Source organism: Petromyzon marinus, chromosome 48 (assembly GCF_048934315.1).
Source record: "Petromyzon marinus isolate PM22_M1 ecotype Great Lakes invasive population chromosome 48, UKy_Petmar_22M1.pri1.0, whole genome shotgun sequence".
Taxonomy (NCBI): Eukaryota; Metazoa; Chordata; class Hyperoartia; order Petromyzontiformes; family Petromyzontidae; genus Petromyzon; species Petromyzon marinus.
Window position 1 is genome coordinate 4,995,457 of NC_133714.1, and position 12,911 is coordinate 5,008,367.

At 47.5% G+C, this 12,911-nt stretch overlaps 1 protein-coding gene across 3 annotated transcripts in view; it reads left to right on the forward strand.

Moving 5' to 3' along the window:
- LOC116952658 (guanine nucleotide-binding protein G(i) subunit alpha-2-like) overlaps positions 1-12,911 on the forward strand; it is a 37,068-nt gene that overhangs the window by 4,663 nt on the left and 19,494 nt on the right. The gene's annotated exons all lie outside the window — the stretch shown is intronic.

Sequence of the window (12,911 nt, forward strand, 5' to 3'; positions counted from 1 at the left end):
TGGGGAGACGGGACAAAACTATAAAGCTAAACTATTTTTTTTATTTTACCAGGTAAGGCTCACTGAGCTATATAGCTCTTTTTCAGAAACGACCTGGCCACAAATGATAGCCGAATGAAGTGGCTCATGATGTGGACATTTTTATAGCAGCCAAATACTCTGAACGCATGTTTCCAAATGTGGAGGGGAACAACCAGAAGACCTGGAGAAAAATCCACGTGACCACGGGGAGAGAGACACGCAAACTCCAAATTTACAGCAGACGTCAGGGTTGGGATCGAACCCCACGACCTCCTGCATACCAGGCGAGGTAGTTAACATCTCGCCACTGCGGCGTCCCCAAGAACGTGTTAGGAATGTGGCGGTGCATAGGAGACAGCACAGGAGACGGCAATAAAAGAGAGACAAAAATACAGCAATGAGAATGAAATTGGACACAAAAAAAATACATTTTAAATTAAAGGCGGAGCCCCGCCATGACTTGCTGGCGGGGTTGCTGACAGAAGCGCGGCCACCGGAGGTTGTTTTAGCGTCCCTGTTGCACGCGGACTCGACGTCTCGGAATAGGTAGGAGTACCCACACTTTACCTCGCCACCACACGCGCATGGCCTGCCCATCGACGTAACTGCGCGGCAACCAATTCATGCCGCTCGGTGGACTGAGGCGGTGGGACGGGTTTAAGAAACTTGCACCGTTGTTTTAACTGCCCGCGCCGGGAGGTCCTGGAAAGAACATTCTGCTTTGATAAAATGAACGCACTCCCATCGATTATTGTTGGGGGAGGGGGGAAAACACTTTTATGCAGGAATAAAATATCCACTGTTTAGGGACGTGATACATCGAATCGCCCTGTGCCCAAATCACCCTCAGTAATGCGCATTATCTCGTCAAATCTCAGAAGCTAAGCCGGGAAAATTGCCTGGCGAGAGTCGGTTGGGCAACTGCCGTGCACAAACAGGCTGTCACGGGGCTGTGAAAATGTATGGTGGGCAGCAGCAGAGTGCAGTGCAACAAAATGGGCTCTCGCGCTCCACTCCTACGCTTCCGCGACTGTGCTCCGCGCCTTTATCAACCGCGCCTTCACCGGCTCGTTGAAGTTACGCTCAAGTGACCTTCGTGACCCGCAGCAGGTTTTTCCGGCGAGGCCCTCACCTGGCAGTGAATTGAGTAAAGGAGCCCCCCCCCCCCATGTGCTTGATTGGGGATGGCAACTCGCAGTTTTGCGTCTCCGCGCTGGAGTCGCACGAGTCGCAGGATCACCCCAGTGGCCCACCGCGGTCGGACGATAAATATTGTGATGATGATTCAAACGACATCCTGTTTAAGTATGGGTAGGAATGGATCAGGTTGCGTGATTTAGAAACCGCGTGGAAGAGATTTGTGCGGGTGGAGGTGAAAGCTGGGCTTGATGGAGGAAAGAATAAGAGTTGTTTAATTATGCAGTGTTAGGCGTGTTGGAATTTAATGGAATTTGATATACGGGGGGCATGTGAGGACGTTGAGGTTGAAACGTAGGTATATTGAGGTTAAAGTGAACAATGCCAAATCAAATCAACTTGATGTATGATAAGAATACAGCGCCGCTGCAAATCACAACAACAACATTGAGATCAAGCATTGCACAGTACACAGTAGCGTTTTGGCTCAGTTGGTGGAGATGCGGGGTTCTTTATTGTAAGAGACATGAGTTTAAATCCTGACCATAGCCGATTCATCACCTATCTTTTCATCTTCATCATCATTGTCAACCATGAACAATGATGTATGTCTTGACTTAAAGCTTTCGTGACTGCAGGAATTCATATTCTTTGGGTCTTTCGGTAAAGTCACGTAGATAGGTTCAAAGAAAATAACAAAAAACTATGACGTTTCGATCGCAATTTTAAGCGGTCGTCATCCCTCTTCCTGATGACGACCGCTTGTGTTGTGATCGAAACGTCGTAGTTGTTTGTTATTTTCTTTGAACCCATCTATGTGCCTTTACCGAAAGACCCAAAGAATAGAAAAATGATTTATGTATGTTGAACTTATTTCGCACCGTAGGTAGCCAACCGTGCTAATCGGATGTATGGGGGAAGGACAACACACTAAACACAAAAAGCAGTTCTCCCGAAATGAGTTTTAAATCCTGATTTAAAAGTGCATAGCTCCAGTGGCATCCTAATATCAGAAGGAAGAGCGTTCCAGACGGCCGCAGAAGCACATCTGAAAGCGCGCGATGCGGTGACCGTCTTTGTTCAATGGCTTAGCCAAAATCCGTTACGAGGATAACCGGAGTTCGCGTGATGGTTTATGTTCCTTGACCAGATCAGCGAGGTATTGTGATTCAACTGTGGCAAGCACTTTGTGTGTAATGAGCTCCTCGACGAGATCAATAAAGATGGATGAAGGCCTCCAAAAGCCACCTCCATCTCTCGTGACCATTTGTTAATGTAACAGCAAGCAAATTCAGAGCCGCACCCTTTGCATGCCTTTTTCCCTCCACTGGCTTAAGAGCACAAGTCGAGATGAGGGCCACTTGAAGGCGGTTAGAGCACGGGAACAATGTAACGTCCTGTCCCGGTGAAATACAGGGATGTGGGACCACTGTCTGAGGTGTGACACGAGGATGTTGAGAGTTCCGAGGACAAATGAGGGCAAATAAGGGGGCTCTTTCAGTCGCTGTGTGGCACGAGCTCTTTTTCAGTTTGGTGTTGGTTTCTTTCTCCGTCAGTTCTTTGTTTAGTCTGCAAGTGGTATTTTGCTCGCTGTTTGCTGTTGACGGTCAGCTTTTTTTTTCCCCCTACGGCCGTTCAATCATTCAGAGTTAGCTGTTGGTTGTCATCGTCGGTTGACCCCGCTGTCTGTTGTGGGCTGTTGCCTGGCTGCTTTTGGCCATTGTGGGGCCATCCACTCGCCGCTTTTCATCCGCCAGCGTCGGCAGTGTTGGCGCCACTTCGAGGACCCATGGAAAAGTTTTGTGTGGACTAAATGGTCCACAGAGGGGCACAGGCTCCTCTCCTTCTGTGCTTTGGAAGAAAAAAAAACCAGCACGGCTACAATTAGCACGTTTATTTTCGTAGTAAACCACTCCGCGGCATCCGGGGCGGCCTACCGGGCAGGTGGAGTGAAACGTTGGACGTTGTGCCGAACGACACGCGGTCCGGAGAGCTGCACAGCGCTCGTCTCGCATAAACTGTAGCGCGGATTCGACGTTCGCCCAGTTTTGTGCTCCACTGTGCAGCAATTTTCTGACGATTTCATGGTTATGCAATTTCAAGAACAACGCAGGCTTATTGGGCACCCCGATAACATTGGCTCTCGTGTGTCGTGCTAATCCGCAGCGTGAGAACATTGAGACATTTTTTGAAAAACCCAATCCTCGGTGGCGTTGCACGTTGCGCTTCTTGGGTTCTTTGTCCCAATCCGTCATTCTGTTTCGATGTGACGGACCACGTGCCATTGGTGTGGAAATACAGTACGAAAATGTTCTACATAGCGTGAGATTAGTCGGCGGGCGGTTTGTCATGGCGCGAAAGCGAAGGGGGCAAAGTTACGTTCGCTAAAAAAGAAAAATCTAGAATAACGTACGCGCGTTGTCAGTGACACGCTTTGCGTTTATCCAGCCGCAGCCTAGACTTGCCCTTACGCTTGTTTGCATGCTAATGCGTAGAGCAGTGTTACGCAATGAACCTTGAACCATTCTCTAATATACAGGCCAGCTTATGCTCTTTCTTCTTATGCTGGTAGGAACCTCTGGTTACACCACCAGCCCACAGGGGATTATTGTGTCCGTCCGTCGTGCATCCAAAAATGGGAGGGGCGGGGCTGGGTGGAGAGGGGAGGGTGGGGAGGGGCTGGGTGGGGAGGGAGGGGCTGGGTGGGGAGGGGAGGGTGAGGAGGAACTGGGTGGGGAGGGTGGGGAGGGGCTGGGTGGGGAGGGTGGGGAGGGGCTGGGTGGGGAGGGTGGGGCTGGGTGGGGGGTGGGAGGGGTGGGGCTGGGTGGGGAGGGGCTGGTCACCCCGTGGTGCCCTTATAAAACTCAACGTTTAACCTACTCACACCGGCTTGTTCCCGCCCTCACAGTCGGGCATATTTGCGGAATACACCACGCCGCCGTTGACCCTGGCCATTGACCGAGCAACCCAACGTTCCTACCAGCTCCCTCCGCAGGAAATTGTTTTTGGTGGCCGGGTGGCACAGTTGCTACGCTTTTTTCCTCCCTCGCAGTGACAAAGCCCTGGGTTCATATCCCGACCCGGGCACCTTGCTGCGTGGACTTTCTATGATCCTCCCCCTTGTTCAGTATCGGGTTCCTCCATGTTCTGTGGTTTCACCCTACAACTAAAATAAACCCCACAAACAAATACAATGTGACTTGGTATTGGCCAGACATCCCAGTGCTGAAATATGACCCGCTAATCACTCAATTGGGATGACACACGGCAACATTACACCCTCCTGTCAAAGCTTAGCAGGACCCTCCTGAAAATGAATCTCGGGGCTCAGTGAGACTTTGCTGGGTAAACAAATACAGCAGCAGCAATAATAATAATAATAAAATAATACTTTTTATGCTTTTAGCAAAGGAGACCTTGACATTGGTGTGAATAGATGAAGTTTGCCTGTACCATTGTAGATGTAAACAGATTCATTCCTTCGATGCAAAACTCATTCTTTCTCAGTCCACTGCCGGTTGAAGGCTTCCCCTCGCTGTGTCTTTCAAGGTTTTTTTTTTAGCGATTAACCCGCACCTCTGATTATCGTGGTTGGCTACGTACGGTGCAAAAGAAGCTCAATATACATACATACGTAACCATACTTCACTACGCTGGTCAAAGTGGGTTGACCGTCACCGGTTTTAGATATCGCTCCCTGCTGATTTTTTTGTTTGACCAAAAAAAATGTCTATTCTTGTTATTTTGGTTTTCCGACCCCTGTCCTGGATGTTATTCCCTCATCCGCAAAGGGTTTCTCTCCGGGCCTTTAGTTTTCTTCTACATGCAAAATAGTTCTCTAATGGATTTTGCCTAAATATGCCAATGCAGAACTCTCCTTAAAAAAAGTGTTATGAAACTCTGCGAGGGCTTTCCTTTTGCTATGTATATACATTCCATTGCCGTGATAATTATTATTCTGCAGGTGAACACCTACTTGTGATATTGGCTATTACGGATAAAAATGGAAGTAATTACTGCTGTACACTAAATAGCTATTTCACTCCCAATTTTGAATGTATTGCATCTGCACAGCGTCTTCAATTAGGTCCGATTGAGGCTGCCCAAAACACATGCGGCCCGTGATAACGACAGCTTCCTTTTTTAGGTTTTGACGGCATGTCGTGCTCCATTCGTCGTAACCGAGAGATGAAGGCTGATCTCACAAAGGCTGTTTATTTACTGCGCTGTCTGGAACGTTTCTGTGGCGCTGTTTTATTTGTTCGTTGTATGTATGTTTATTGAACTTCTTTCGCACCATACGTAGGCAACCGCGATAAACGGTGACTGTCCGTCTTCTCTTTTCCTCCAATTATTTCCCTATCCTTCTGTGTCGCTGTCTGCTTTCACGCGTGCATTCCCCTCTGTGCGTGTGCTATCTGCTTGCCTGCCTGTATTTTTCTCTGTCTGTATATCCCCCGCTACATTGCTGCTCATATCTCTCAATCTGTGCTTCCCTATGTCCATCTCTCTTTGCATGTTTGCCGGGCTGCCTGCCTGCCTGTCTATTTCACCATTTTAGAGCCAGAGTGGGAAACCTTTACCTTACCGAGAACTAAATCGGTAAAGAGCCAAATAACTCTGAATACTTATGGCTACTGTACAGAGCCGCGTTGGCTTCCACCGAGCTGCATTGGCTTCCAGGTTGCCAAACGAATACATTATGAGGTCGCACTCATTACACACAAAGTGCTTGCCACAATTGAATCACAATACAGTACCTTGCTGATCTGGTCAAGATGCATTAACCATCACGCGAACTCCGGCCATCCTCGTAGCGAATTTTGGCTAAGCCATCGAACAAAGACGGTCACCGCATTGCACACTTTCAGGTGCGCTTCTGCGACCGTCTGGAACCGCTCTTCCTTCCGATATTAGGAAGCCACTGGAGCTATGCACCTTCAAATCGAGGTCGAAAACTCATTTGTTTCAAACTAATTTTTGTGTTCAGTTTGTTGTCCTTTCACCCGCACCTCCGATTAGCACGGTTGGCTACGTATGGTGCGAACGAGGTTGGGTATACATACAGGGGACAAATTTGGCCCAAGTTGAAGCGCTGTTGTCAGAAATGGGTTGGATCACCCAGTTCCTCCCGCCCCGCTGCACCCCATAGAGATGAACGTGAAGCAGTTGGTTTGATTGATGACCCAGCAATCACCGATTCACTCCCAGGCACTCGTCCGCAGAAGTCAGTCACCTCCTTATCACTCTTCTTTTGCTACTACCATGGTTACTGCTCCCGTGCACTCCCCTCATTCCACCCAGGCAGACTCATTCGCAACGTGGGTGTTCAAACAATTTTTGTCGTCCTTCGTCCCCACGGTCCGATTAGCACTGTTGGCTACGTGCGGTACGAATGGAGTTCAACATACATACGTGCAATCACACTGAAGGTCACAGCAAGACACTCGCCCACAGACTCTCAACTGCTGACTCACCCACCAAATCACTCATTCCATTCACTCAGCCACTCGCCACACTGCGGGTTACAACACTTTCTGCTTTTTGCCTCATACTGCTCCACTTTGGAATGTTATTTTTTTATAACCTTGCTCAAGTTAATAAATGCATTAACTTTTCATCTATCACAACTTTGGCGGTTCTGTTTGTTGTGGGTCGCTCGATGTTTTTGGCCTTTGGGTATCGTGTTCAGCAAACTGTGTTTGAAAGAAATACAAATTTGGAAAAAATAGGACATTAAAACACATTTAACGCTTCACACATTGGTAAAGACTAAGAGGGGGTGGGTGGCCAACACCACGCCCGGCTGCCTTTGTCGCTCTGGTGGCGATGTTTACACACCACACCATGTACTCATTTGAGGCTGAGTCGACCTAGGGGAGGAGTCCCAGGACCGGTTGAGATAATCGTCATTGGTGTTGACTTGTTGGCCACGAGCGGGAATCGAACTCGGGACACCAGTTTCGTAGTGCAGCACGCTAACCACTACACTACCGCTCCCCACATTATCAGACACACACACAGAACACACACCACAGTCACCACTATCTCCGCGAAAGGCCATTTCAATGACAATAAGTGAATGATCACATTCAAATCAGAAGCACAGGGACGTTTCCAGCCTCAAATTATTCTAGAATTGGTACCCGATTAATGCTGCTAATCTTCATACTGTCACGAGCCGTATGAAGTGTGGGACCGTATGACAGGGAGTCTTGGGCCGCTCTGACACGTGGTTCCCCATTCCTGGTCTAAAGGAACTTTGACAGCCAAAACTTGAAAGTTCAAAGTGTGTTCTTTTCGTTGCTTATCACATGAGGAAGAGTCTGACACGTGCTAGTGTTCTGTTCGGCTGTGCGAAGGGAAGCTCTGAGAGAATGTCAGCTGGACTCTGGGGACAGTGTTTTAATGTTCATGATTTCATAGCTGCTTAAAGCCATTTTGTCTGCATTTGATCACATGTTCTGTTTTTTTTCCCCATTGCCTCTTACCTGTCTGATCTGGTAATCGTCCTTGAAATTAAATCGAACATACTTCTTGTGTCTTTAAAAAAAATGGTTTATTGCAATTCGCTACATTTAGTTTGTGTGTTTAAAATATGGCTCTCAATAAAACCATATGGTTCGGATTATTAAACACGCTTTTTTTAATGACCTCAAAAGTTTGACGGGAATTTTGACTCTCCAGAGCATTTTAATAATCTGGAGAATACGGGACTGTATTTTGTTTGCACTGTAATTTTGCTATCAATTTTGTCCTTTATAAATAACACAAGTTTTTTTCTAATTTCTTCCACGTAATCTGTCTTGTACGGGACCGTGCCCCGTGCCTAATTTGTACCGTCTCATCATTCGGTCTCATTTAATTTGAGACTGCCAACCTGAAAGGAAACGTTTGCATTAAGTTACTTGAATTTCAAGTAAACAACTCTTAGACACACGCACGGATGCATGTCCTGGGGCGTGCGTGCGTGGTAAGGTGCACGTGCTTATCCAGGGAGCCTGGCTGGCTGGCTGAAATGGCCATTGAACAGTCAATGAATTCCTCACTGGGCCAGTTTGCAGTTGCATCACCACACAAATGTATCAGTTAACTTATAAATTCAAACTAATATTTATAAGATGCTAATGTTATACGGCGTATAAAACGTGACCACTTATCAAGATACGGTTAGCCTTTGGAATGTGTGTGTGTGAATTCATACGGGAAGAGAAACGATGCAGATTCTATGGGTGAGAGAGGGACATTAAGGGGGTGTACAACCACATGTTGGAGAAAGATAACTCCACATAACTACTTCCCGAGTAAATTTTAATTTAAAGCTTTCTTGACTGCAGTAATTCATATTATTAGCTCTTTCGGTAAAGTCACGTTGAAGGGAAACAATAAAATAATAAAATATATATAAAACAATAAAAATTATCACGACGTTTCGACCATAACACAAACGGTCATCTTCAACACCAGATGATGACCGTTTGTGTTATGGTCGAAACGTCGTGAGAATTTTAATTGTTTTATATATATTTTATTATTTCATTGTTTCCCTTCAACGTGACTTTACCGAAAGAGCTAAGAATACTTCCCAAGTACTTTAAAAAGAGTGGTGATCAACATTTCTGCAATTTTTTATTCCAATTATTATCGTTCCTGGATTACGGCATGACAAATATGTATATTATTGTTATTCAGAAGCTGGGGACCGTGCTGAGACTGTGCGCTCGCTACAAATGAAAGCCTCAGATTAATAATGCGTGGCTGCATGCGTATGTATATGCATTTATACCTGGGATGTGAGCTGGCTGTACCAGCCGAATGCTCTAACACTCGTGTTTTTGTTAATCGCCTGAGCAATCTGCCTTTTTTCGATGATGGATACAGCTGTAAAGGGGCCGGCCATAAATGACGTGACACCGTGTGACGAGGGGGGGGGGGAGGTCAAAAATCGTCCAAAATCGCGTGACGTCATTTATGGACGACCCCAAAGGGGTTTTTCAGCCGTTGCTTATACACCACTGCATCATCACCACCCTCTCATCCCAGATCTCTTGGCCCGGTCATTCCTTCTTCCCGTCCTCCTCCCCTTCCTCTCTGGCGCTTCTGATTTCTGGCAGTGACCAACTCACCCGGAATGCTCCCGATCTCATCAGATCTCAGAATGCTAAGCAGGGCTTATCCTGGATAGCGCTTGAATGGGTAGCCACAGTGGACAACCGGGTTGTCATCATGTTGCGAGGCTACGCCATCGACGGCAGAGGACAGTGCAGAATAATAATTTGTTGTAATCTCCTCCTACTCTCCAGTGTCTATGCACCCCACCTTCGCCCAAACCACACTGACCAGCATGCTGAAGCATGGCCACGTAACGCCCGCGGCCCCCTCAAGGCGTGGGGAAGCCCTCATCCAGGTAGTGGATTGACACAAGTGCTGTACGTGTGAACGGATGTATACTTTCAGCAGTTGTCTCTCAATGTCATTTGGCAGACATCGGCTCTGCCCGTCTCTGTAAGTCCGTCAGTCAAAACCCCTTGCTGGGATTGCACTGTGAATATATGAATACAGACAAGGCAGAAATTCTCCGTCGATATGTTCCGGAATGCCTCTGAACTGGCTTAAAGTAGGGATTATCGGCATGAGGACAGACCATCGTGCAACGTATAACGATGCAATGCCCGACCCATGAATACGAAGGAGACATTGCAGCGATAAGCTCCCCTGCTCCTGGCGCAGTTATCTGGCATGACCACCTGAATGTGAAATTGTAGTTGTTGCTCTGTAGGAGAATTAGAAGATTGGCATTAGGCGCTCCCACTCAAGTGCAAGCTACGCCTACTCATAATAAATTTTTATTATTGTATCCTAAGTAGTAATTCTGTCGTCATATGAACAGGTTTAGGACAAAATCGTCATATGAGCAGGTTTAGGGCAAGGCGAGGTGGATGTGGTGTCCTGAAATAGTACCCAGCACAGTGTTCCACACTGTTTCGGCTGCAATGAGCACTGAATACAGATTCTCAGACGTGGCTGAGTGGAGAAACCCAGCTGCGGCAAGACCCCAGGAGAGAGTTGGCCGTGCAGCGTTTTGCAAAAATGTGATTCTGGGCAGAATGGGGTGGGCAGGTGGCCGGCACGGGCAGGTTTCTCGGCGGTTGAGCGAGCGGCTCGCAATCAGAAGTGTTGCAAGTTTGACTCCTGGTTGTGGTGCGGTTGGTCGGGGTAGCCGGGGTGACATAATCATCCCTCTTATCATCCCTCCCTCTGGGGTCAATAAAATAAGTACCGCTTCGCGGGGAAGTATACAATGGTTGTCTTATGGAATAGGCTCGCTCCTGTAATAGGAATGTGGAATTTCAACCACTGGCTCTTGCAGAGCTCTAAACAGGGGGATGAGCAATGCCTCGATACTCGTTTTAGGAGCAGGGGAAATCGCTCGGGCTTTTATTGTTGAGCGCACAGCATGAAGACGAAATGGAGAATGAGGACACGGTAATTTTTTTCATTTGTGAAACCATTTGTTTTCACCACAAAAGCGTCCAAAACAACAATATGGTACATGTTATTGAAAAAGCAAAAGTAGACATACAGGGCTGAGGATTTATGTTATAATAAAAATTAGATCAAGTGCAGACCATAGGGGAGGAGTTTATCAATTTTAAATACCAACTATAATCACCCAGGAATGTCTGCCCTTAACGCTCGTGACGTCACTCCACATCTACCAGCCCCCTTCATTAATATTCATGAGCAGGTGACGTCCTCCAAATGGACAACCTTCCTCATTAATAATCATGAGCGGGTGACGTCACTCAATATGGAGTACTACCCCACCCCCCCCATTATTATTAGCTACAATAATGAGCCAAGAATGTCTGTGTGCAACACTCGTGACGTCACACCACGTCGACCAGCCCCACTCATTAATAATCATGAACAGGTGACGTTCTCCACATGGACCCCCCCATTCATAATAATTAGCGGCTGACATCACTCCGAGGCACCTCTACCCCCTCCTCAGCGTCAACTCACAACCCTCACTACAAAGGCAGAACCCTCACGTCACGCGATCTCCGTAACGCTATTGAGACATCAAAGTAAAAAGGACGTCGTGATGAACAAGGGATTGTAAGCTTAAAATGAAATAGGTCTGTGTCACCGCGGCCTTACAAATTGCACACGAATGGATGCAATGAATATCTCACGTCGCGGTCTGCTTTTCGCTTGCAAGTTTCAGATTTACTGCAATACACACGTCCTTGGACGGGCAAAAGGCCAGTATAATAATATTTGTTTTCCCATGCCGATGAGTTGACCTGATCTGATAGCTGCAGTTTGCGTTTAGTTTTGTGCCTCTCGCACAGCGACGAGTAAACACATCTCTTGCGTTGAGAGCAGTTGACATTTTTACTTGGCACACAATGGCAAGGTTTTGCACCGACCGTTCTCATTAATGTTGTTGTGTTCCAAATTGAAAAAAAAATTACGTCAAAATATGTTAGGTTCCAAAGCTTGCAAAAGTACATAAATGTATGGATATTCCATATTAGGGCATGGCTTTGTTGTTAATTATGAGCAAAAGGAAAATGTACAGGTGCAGCCCAGCCACTTGTTTCTCACACCACTGATGCAGAAAGAGCCTGCATTAGATGGAGCCCTAGAGAGCCCATCTAGAGGGTATTTGGCCTACTCTTCCACCACACATACCAGACCTCTTGGAAGAGTTGGGTGTACCCACACTTCTATTCTTGCTCCTCTTGGCAATGTGTTGATGAGCTAAATGCTCATGTTGAGGTCTGCTAACCCCAAGATGGCTTCAGGAGAGAGAGAGTTCATGTAGTTTCATCATTCCTTCTCCATTGAATGAGCGCAGACCACAGTGGTTTATTATATGGTCCGCGATTGAAAACTCGCGTCTTTAGAACTGCTTCTTGTGTTTAGTTTGTCGTTCTTCCCCCGCTCCTCCGATTAGCATAGTTGGCTACGTACGTTGCGAAAGAAGTTCAACATAGTGTGGGTTGCATGGCTACGATCGCGTTGCTGTGGCTTGTCTTTAATTTGCCACACTTTACCTCCCCTCACCCCCCCCCCCCCATATACGATCACCCGATCAACTGCTCTTTACCCATTCATACTCCAGGGTGGACAGATCGCGCGGCGGAAGCGTGGGGGGGGGGGGAGGCCGGGTATATTGAAGAAATTTGCGCCATCGTTTCAACCGCCCCCATCGATGAAAGAGGCAGAGACCATAAACTTACCACACTTGAAAACCCGGTTGAGACGCGGATGGGTTACCCGCATTCAAACTGTGGGTTCCCAGTGGCGGTGGGTTCAGCGCTGTGACCCCCCTGCGACAGCCGCCGCCTCCAAGCAAGCGGCGTTGTTTTGCCGCGATGGCGGTGCTCTGTGGGAGTTCCTAGCGGCCTTCGACGTTTTTGCTTCAGCCGGCGTTCTTTTTGCTCCTCGTTGCTCAACGGTCTGCGCTAAAAGTGCTCGCCCAGAATGGAAGCCGAGAGTTTGGCTCTGCGCGCGGCGATGATGGGGCCAAGAGAAGGCAAATAGAAGAGGGCGATAAAAAGAAGCACCATGGATAAATGGGATTTTATTCGGGGAGCGCGTGTGGGGGAGACTCTGTTGGGTCGCGGGAGCGCCGATGCCTCGTTTTTACTTTCGGCTGAAGGAGACCTTTGTTTATCAGCAGGGTCACCCAGAGGACGTCAGCCATGAAGCTCTGTGAAAAAGAGCGTTATAGCTCATCG